The following is a 9068-nucleotide window of genomic DNA, read 5'->3' on the forward strand; positions in this document are numbered from 1 at the left end:
GGCTCCTGGAAGGGCTGGTGGGAGAGAGACTGTTGGGGAGTGTCTAGTCCAGCCTCCAGGCTGGCTGTGACTTTGAGGAGCAAAGAAGAGCTCCAAAGGTGGAAATCACAACACCACTCCTCCTAGTCCATTTTATTTTTCTCAGGCTCAGCCTAAAGCTCCCAAGAGGCAAGTTGTGGCTGTTGCCTCCGCATATCATTGGCCACTGCAGAAGAGAGCTTGGCTCCACCATCTCTCCAGGTAGCTGTAGGCTCTTCTTAGGTGGCCCCAGGCCTCCTTCAGCAGGCTGGAGAGGCCCAGTTCCCTCAGACTCTCCTCGCAGCTCGTGCCTTAAGCCCCTCACTCCACCTTGGCAGACCTCCTCCGGACCTTCTCCAGTTCTCCCCTCTCCTTTGAAATGGGAGGCCCACTGGCTCATATGGCATCATCCTGCTGCCCAGGCCCTTCTCCTCAGAGCACTCCTTAGCCGGCCAGGTCTCTACCCATGCTGCTGCATGGAGTTGTTGGGCAGCTTGTGGGTTGGGATAAAAACAGATAATAGGTGAATGAAAAAAGTTTAAAACAAATATAAACCCAACCCAACAGGCAATGCAAAGGCAATGACTTACCACCTCCCACAAGCAGAGTGACACCCAGCCAGTCTCCCTTCAACAGACACCTTGAATGACAGGAAACTCCACGCCTTCTTCCTCTGCCCGAGCTTTTATTGCTGAGCATGACTCATATGGTATGGAATATCCCTTGGTCAGATGGGGTCAGCTGGCCTGGCTGTGTCCCATTGCCCCCTCAACTTCTCCCCACCCCAGCCTACTCACTGGGAGGGAGCAGAGTGAGAAACAGAGAAGGCCTTGATGCTGTGCAAACACTTCAGCAACAGCTACACGGTGTGTTATCAACACTGTTCTAGGCACCAATGCAAAACAGAACACCATAGGGGCTGCTACGAAGGAAGTGAACCCCACCCCAGCCAGACCTTGGACACTTGAACCAGGGTCCCAAAAATGGACACAGTAAAGTACAGGTGGTTTGACAAGTGATGGGCAGGGGAGCAATAATTTCCCTCAGTCTTTGGCAAGGCTCTTCTTCTACACTCCAGGACACTGCTGGCCACCTCTGCTACCAGGTAGCCCTGGATCATGTGGATCACTGCTGGATCGTGTTTTGCCTTCTGTCCCCCAGCACCACCAGGGCTGTTTCCTCAGAGGTGCTCTCGGCCAGGCAGCCCCCTTCCCCTGCCACTGCAGGGTGTTAGTCTATCCCAGGCACAGGACCTGGCCTTTGTCTTTCTTGTATCTCACAACGTTCCTGACAGGACAGTCCTTCTGCCTGTTAGGTTCCCCTGAATGGCATCCAAGGCACAGGAATGGTCCTCCCAATATACTGCCTCCAACAAACGTGGTGAGAGTTGCCTCCTCCGGGTCATGGATACAGGTGTAAAACTGCACAGCGCCCAGGAGAGTCCCCTGTGCAGCCCCACAATGTGCCAATATGTCCCACTGGCCTCCAGGTAGGGTATGGCCCCTTCACCACTGCTCTCAGCCTCATCATCCAACTGGTGTTTTGCCCATCTCTTTGTCTAGCCATCCAGACCGTACTGTCCTAACTTGAGCAGAAGAATATTGAGGGAGACTGTGCCAAAAGTCTTGCTGAAGTGGAGGTAAATAACATCCACCATGTTCCCCTCATGCACAAATGCACTTCCTCATCATGACAGCAATCAGGTTGGCAAGGCATGATTTACCCTTGGGAAGTCCATGCTGATGTTGTCTTTTTTACGTGCCCAGAAATGTCACCCATGAGGAGTCATTCAATGGCACGCTCCTCATCAAAGTGACCTTGTACAGCCTGTGGTTCCCTGGGTTGCATTCTTGGCGTCTTTAGGAGACGGGCGCAACTTGGGTTTGTCTTCACTCTCAAGAGACCCCTACCAATTCCATGACCCTTTACAGAGGACATTCCAAAGAAATATCAGTCTTTCCCTGTGACTGCGTTACCACTATTCTGCCTGTTCTTCGGTGTATTTAGTTTCTCTAGTCTTTCATGTAGTTACACCTGTCCTGACAAAATGACCATTTGTGAAAGTCATCTTTTCAGATGCAGGCTGCCTAGGCAAAGGCCCTTTCCATTATGCTCCACTTCTCCCCTGCTCTTTGTTCATTCAGATACCTCTCCCCTATGCAGCTGCTTTGAGCTTCAGGGAGTTAAAAGCTTGCCTGTCTTCCAGTAGTCTAATAGTCTCTTTAGCCAATTCTTTAATTGTGTTTGTATCTAACTTTTTCGCATTCACAAAAATTTCTCGTAAGATTATCCCTTGTAGACAGGCAGCCTCATTAGGGGCAGCTGGACTTTGCATATGGTTGAGGAGTGTGACTTGTTTATGAAACTTGATTATGATTTCTTTGCTTTGCTTGCAAACAGGAAAAATTCTTCTGGGCCTGTGTGCAGCCAGCTCTCTAAGGAGAGCAGGGGGGAGATGATGCAATGGAGCTGTAACCTCCAGCTGTAGAGATCAGTGGAGAAGTCTGAGGCAAGGAACAGAGATGTAAGCCCCAGGTGGCCAATGTCAGAAGTGGTGAGGTTTGAGAGGTGAGGAGCAAGGTTGTCCATACAGTGTCAGAGCTGAAGGGACTGCTTTTCCTAGCTGTCCAGACCTCCTGAGGAGACACTCTGGATCATTATCACTTGGAGAATGCTTCTATCACCTCTTCTCTAAACTGAAAAGTAAAAAAACTATTCTTTAAAAGAAAAAACCATGGGTATAGGTGCAGTTTGAAATCTTCCTCCTTAACTACACTATGAAATTTTTCTAATTAGCTGTACAAGTCTTGAAGACTTGGAGAAAATTGCAGGAAGAAACAAGGCTCGTTAGAACTTTCTGTATTTTAATGAGCCCCATGGTGTGTTTGAGGCTGAGTCCATGGACCTGAGCTACTGAGAGCAGGCTGAAAGAAACTTCTCAAGAAGTCCAAGTCAGAAGCAAAGTACCTTGAAGCATTAATGGACCCCACTGAGGGCCATTACTGACAAAGCCTCCCCAGGGACTTGTTAGAGCAGATAACTGGAGGCTGTGATTGCAGGTAGGCAAAAGCACTGTGAAGGTGGCTCTAATGCTGAGAAAATATTTGGTTTGTTTTATGCAGCAGAAAGGCCAAGCCCTGATCCCCAGGCCCGGGGAAGGAGATCCTGTCCCTCATGCATGGCTCAGGGCTCTTCCTGGGGGCAGCAAGATGTGAGGGTGAGCAATGCCAAGTGTAGGAAAACTGTACAGTGTATCCTGGTTTCCCCAAGCAGGGGGGGAGGAAGAAACCAAGTCAAGAGCCTCAAAACAAGTTTTACCTGGTAGGCCTCAGTGGCAGAAGCTACTGTCAAATCCAAGATGACAAATCCCTTGGACCTGTTCTGCCTTTCAGCCTTGCCAGAGCACTTGGCCATCTCTACTGCAGGCTGTCATAACCTGTCCCATGCTTTACCTCTAAGCAGTGCCTCTGATTTCCTGCTTCACCAGCCCCCAGGGACGGTCCCTTTCTGGTCATTCCCTCCATGGCCTTGTCAGGGATGGCCCTCACTGGAGCCCCACTAACACGCTCGGAAACTTGGAGGCTTGCTGCTGACTTTGAAGTCTCTAGGGGCTTCTTCAATCTTTCAGGATCTGCAGTTCAGAAGTCAGCATCAGAGGGCTCATTAACATGCAAACACCCTAACAAGTCCAGTCGCTGTGCATCATTTTCCTTTAAGTCTTCAATTCTGATGTGGTTAATTAGTAGCAGTTTTCAGGTGTGTAATCAACGTGGAAGTGATATGAACACTAAACACCAAAAGAAAGGGTTTATTTTCTCAACGTTATTTTTCTGCTTATACCTGAATTGATATTATCAGTCTCTAATTGATATTGATCCTGTGCTCTCCTAATGCAGTCTAAATAGATAGTGAAAATCCAGAGCCTTCATGTTCCACAGCCTATGGTCAGTTTTCATCCTACCCCCAACCTACCATGTCTCTCATCAGCCACCTGGGACTTGGAGCAGCCCTGTTCCAATCTGACCTTTCACCACTGAAGGCTGTAGCTGCATGTTTCAGCCTGTTGGCACCAATTCCCAGCTGTTTTACTTGGAGACTGAGAGGCACACAGACACAGAAGGGTGTTTCTTAATTGCCAACAAGCAAAACAAAGGCAGGCATAGTTCAGTAAAAAATAGAAGACATTCCTCAGCTAGGTATTAAGTCCACATTACATCCACTGAAACCTGCTTCCCTACAGTGGATAACCTTAGGCCACAGAAAACACATTTTGGTTTAGTCACAGATGCCAGGACCTCCCCAAAATGTTCCCTGTCCTTGACTTTGTTTGTTTGTCCATACTCGCTCTTTTGCAGACAGCGTGTCACACACTGAAGTCACAAGCTCCCTCAACTCACAGAGGGGAGCAAAGAGACAAAGGGAAGGAAATGCTCCCTTCTGAAGAGCCAATCTGCACCAACCAACCCCAACATATCTGGGTTACAGGAACGTCTTCAAGCAGACTCTACATCATCTAGACACACTTGGTTTTCATTCGCTGCTTGGTAAATTACAGGTACCCTCTCCCTTGTAGGTGAAGGGTGGGATGAGAGCGACACCTCTCACACTAGACACTTATTTCTTTGCTATCAAGCAATGTCCAAAACTGGTAGCACTTCCCACCTATCATCCCTTTTTTGAGGTGGCCAAATCTTTATGGGCTATACAATGGCATAACATCGTGGCCCTCCAAGTGCCAGACCCCAACCGATACACCACAGAGGCCCAGAGCACAGCCGATGAAAGGAAATGCCATTCCTATCTGATACCTGATAAACTTCTCCAATGCAATGGCTGCCTTGGTAGATGAGTAAGGCTTTTGACACTGTCTCCCATAAAATCCTCATAGAGAAGCTGCTGAAGCCCAGGCTGGATGAGCAGAGAGTGAGGTGGATTGAAAACTGGCTGAGTGGCCGGCCCACAGAATGGTGGTCGGTGGCACGAGGTCTCCCTGGAGGCCGGTCACCAGTGGTGCACTGCAGGGGTCAATACTGGGTCCAGTCCTGTCCCTTCAAACCTCAACTCTACTGTAGTTTTGTGGTCCTGTGATACCCTTTCAGGAAAATCAGTGCTGCCGGGGCACCTCTCTGAGGTGTCAGTGCCCGTGAATCACCAGGCATTCTCCATCTCCTAGGCATGTACACAACATGGAAAAAAAAAATCTCTTTCATCCCTGACTTGCAGAAGAGGGGTCTTGCTTCCTGACATCTTCCCAGGACACACCTCCTCCTCTTCCCCATCCACAGACATCCACTGCTTTCCTTTTCTGGCCTCAGAGAGGGTTTCAGGATTTGCTAAAGCCATCGGCCACTTCCTTGTTACTCACTGACATCCCTCGACCCTCTCTCTGAGCCCTACACACGGCCAATCAATGAGTGCTGCTCAGAGCTGCTTGCTCTTCAGAAGAGGCCTTGAGATTCCTGCATATTCCTGGTGCTTATTAACGATCTTCCTGACTCCCTCCAGAGCTCATGGCAAACATAGTTGTCTACAACAGGGCCTTTATGACCATCTTTTATGAAATCATTGTCTTTTTAAGATCTCTGCAGAAAGAGTAGCTACAGAAAAACACCTAATACAGAAAAACAGAGGCTGAATGAAGTGCCAGGAAGAACCAAGTGAGCAACACCCAAGGCTGTGGTTTCCTGGCAAGGAGTCTTTCCTGTTTGTCACCTTTTCTCGTGAAAGAAACAGGAAAACTGTCCATCCCATGGAGCTCTGCAGAAGGAAGTTGGAGCTGTACGTTGTGTGAGGGGATACAAGCAGGATCAGCAGGTAGAAAAGACTTTGGTAGGGAAGGCTTTACGAGGGAGCACCCTGACTTCACCCAGATAAAAAGAGACCAGGCAGTGTGCTGACATGATGGTTAGAAGTGTTCCAGGATAAAAGAGTGTGGATGAGAGCAGGTGGGAGAGATTTGGTTTGCAGAGATTTGAGGTAGTACTTTCCGTGTCTGAGCAGCCTGAGGTTTGGAACCAAGGAAAATACAGAAGCTCTCAAGGACCTTTTGGAATTAGTGGAACTATCACTACTAGCAGTAACAGGACAGCACTGAAAGGGAACTCCTTAGTATTCTCGATGATGAACTAAAGCTTTTTAATTTTCTTGTTACTTGAGAAAATAGCTATGAGTTCTCAGTGATGAGCCTCTGGTATGCAATTCTGAGAACAAGTGTCCATGATGGCACCTCCTGGCAGCTGCTTCATGGCCCCTGTCAGCGCCCTGTCCCTGTGCTGGCCCAGCCCCACTGCCCATACACGGTCCCACAGCCCCACTCTGCAGGCACAGCACGGGAAAGGGGAGAGTCGGGGTGGGAAAAATTCCCCCATTTGTGATTTATGACCCTCCTACATTTTGCAGCTGCCCCAGCACCCGACCCCTGCCCTGCCCCAGCCTTGTCCCATGTGGAGCTTTGCAGAAAGCTCTGCACCAGGGTCTGGGGAAGAAGCAAGGCTGGGCAGGGCTGTCCGTTCCCCCACACCAGCCCTTGGGCCCAGCAGGAAGGTGGAGGTGGCCTCACAGCCAAACTTACCTGTAAACCTGGAATAACTGGCAAGTGCTGGACATGGCCAAAAGAGATGTTGGGAGTGATGAAGACCCCGAGCCACCTTCCCTGTCTGACCACACCGCAAGGGCACCGACCGGCCTCTTCTGTGCTCTGCACCTGCGTGTCTTCCATGCTTGCCGCAAGCCCTGCCTCTGCACCACAAACCCCCGGTGTGAGTCCTTGCTCTGCATGGTCACACACTGCAAGCTACACACTGATATTGTTTCTCTCCTGGGCGCTTTCCAGCCCAGACCAGCTCCCCCTAAACTCTTCCCACTTCCCCTGACCTCTCTCCACCTCCCTGCCCTCTCCCCAGCGCAGCCCAGTCTGGCATGGCCCCACACCAGTGCCCACCACAGGGTGCGGCAGAGCTCTGGGCACTCACCCCACAGCCCCAGACCCTCTGAAGGGCACAGCAGCTCCTCGGGGGGCGGAGAGGGGTGAGCCCCAGGGGTGGGGGGCATCTGTGGCACAAGGCATGGGGAGATCCCCTTGTATGATGGAAATGCTGCAATGGAGGCTAGCTCTGTCACACAAGTGCCCTACTGCCCGTCCTTGCCTGCGGCCACAGGCCTGCCACACAGCAGGACTGTATTCCACCAACCAAAGGGTTCAGAAGGAAAGCATGGCAGTGGGAAGAGAGCAGCTCGGGAAAGACCAAGCGCTGGTGCTCCCTGGCACTGCTGCTGTGCCGGGACTCTTTTCTTCTTCCCCTCTGCACACAGGCACTGCTCCCTGCAGCTGCAGAGAAGGTCTTGGAGGAAGGATCTCAGAAGAACAAGTCACTGCAGGGCCCTTTATTTTGTCTTAAACACACAGAGGGCATAGCTCATTTGCACAGCCTCCAGGACACAAAATCTGGATCGACTGTGAATTAGAAACCAGAGGAAGACAGACATTTCTTTGTGGAAAGCTTTCAGATAAGTAAAAGAAAGTGAAATAGAAGAAATAAAAACCACACCCAAAATTCACCATAAAAAGACCAGCAAAAGACAGGTTTGGTCTGCAAAGAGATATAAGTACTATGCAGAAGACAAGAGGCAGTTTATTCCTACTGAAAAGCATCCAGTGATTAGTTTTCTCAGGGCATCCTTGATCTCATGGTTTCTCATGCTGTAGATGAGGGGGTTCAAGGCTGGAGGCACCACCGAGTACAGAACTGCCACCAGCAGGTCCAGGGATGGGGAGGAGATGGAGGGAGGCTTCAGGTAGGCAAAACGTGCCAGTGCTTATAAACAAGGAGACCACAGCCAGGTGAGGGAGGCAGGTGGAAAAGGCTTTGTGCTGTCCCTGCTCAGAGGGGACCCTCAGCACAGCCCTGAAGATCTGCCCATAGGACAGCACAATGAAAACAAAACACCCAACAGCTAAACAGACAGCAACTACAAGTACCCCAACTTCCCTGAGGTAGGCATCTGAGCAGGAGAGCTTGAGGATCTGGGGGATTTCGCAGAAGAACTGGTCCACAGCATTGCCTTGGCAGAGGGGTACTGAAAATGTATTGGCAGTGTGCAGCACAGCATAGAGGAACCCACTGCCCCAGGCAGCTGCTGCCATGTGGACACAAGCTCTGCTGCCCAGGAGGGTCCCGTAGTGCAGGGGTTTGCAGATGGCAACGTAGCGGTCGTAGGCCATGACAGTGAGAAGAAAATACTCTGCTGAGATCAAAAAGACTAACAGAAAGACCTGGGCAGCACATCCTGGGTAGGAGATGGGCCTGGTGTCCCAGAGGGAGTTGGCCATGGCTTTGGGGACAGTGGTGGAGATGGAGCCCTAGGTCGAGCAGGGAGAGGTTGAGGAGGAAGAAGTACATGGGGGTGTGGAGGCGGTGGTCACAGGCTACGGCGGTGATGATGAGGCCGTTGGCCAGGAGGGCAGCCAGGTAGATGCCCAGGAAGAGCCAGAAGTGCAAGAGCTGCAGCTCCCGCGTGTCTGCAAACGCCAGGAGGAGGAACTCAGCGATGGAGCTGCCGTTGGACATTTTCTTCCTCTGGGCATGGGGTGCTTTCAAAGTAGAAAAAAGACAGGGAAGAGTCAGGGCATTATTCTCTGAGCAATATCAAAGCCATTTCCCATAGACCCTCCCACTCTCACACACACAGACCCTTTTCCTTTTCTTAGGAGACCTTCCTTCAGGCCTGTGGCTGGAGCCCTGCTTGGTGCTGGCCGAGCGTGCAATGAAGAGCAGGGCCTCTGCCCATGGGCTCTTGAGAAGTCAGCCCTGCTCTGCAGCAGTGGGTTCATGGGATGGGTGCGGGCAGGGGCCAGTCTGGTGTTTGACTTTGTCAGCTGAATCCACTCCTAACGCAGAAGGGGTTGTCAGCACCTGCACTCCCAATGATAAGGACCCAGGAAGGTAAAAATAGTTTAGAGTTCTAGGGTTTTTTACAGCTGCCTACTATCGCCCCTGGGGAGTTTTCTTAGATCTCGGAAGCCTTCAGCATTTCTGCTGCAGTCTGGGAGA

General features: G+C 50.8%; 1 pseudogene; it reads right to left on the reverse strand.

Annotated features, from left to right (window-relative positions):
- Positions 1 to 7626: 7626 nt before the first annotated feature.
- Positions 7627 to 8585, reverse strand: LOC115337733 (annotated as a pseudogene).
- Between the last annotated feature and the right edge of the window lie 483 nt (positions 8586 to 9068).

Source organism: Aquila chrysaetos (genome assembly GCF_900496995.4).
Source record: "Aquila chrysaetos chrysaetos chromosome W unlocalized genomic scaffold, bAquChr1.4 W_unloc_6, whole genome shotgun sequence".
NCBI lineage: Eukaryota > Metazoa > Chordata > Aves > Accipitriformes > Accipitridae > Aquila > Aquila chrysaetos.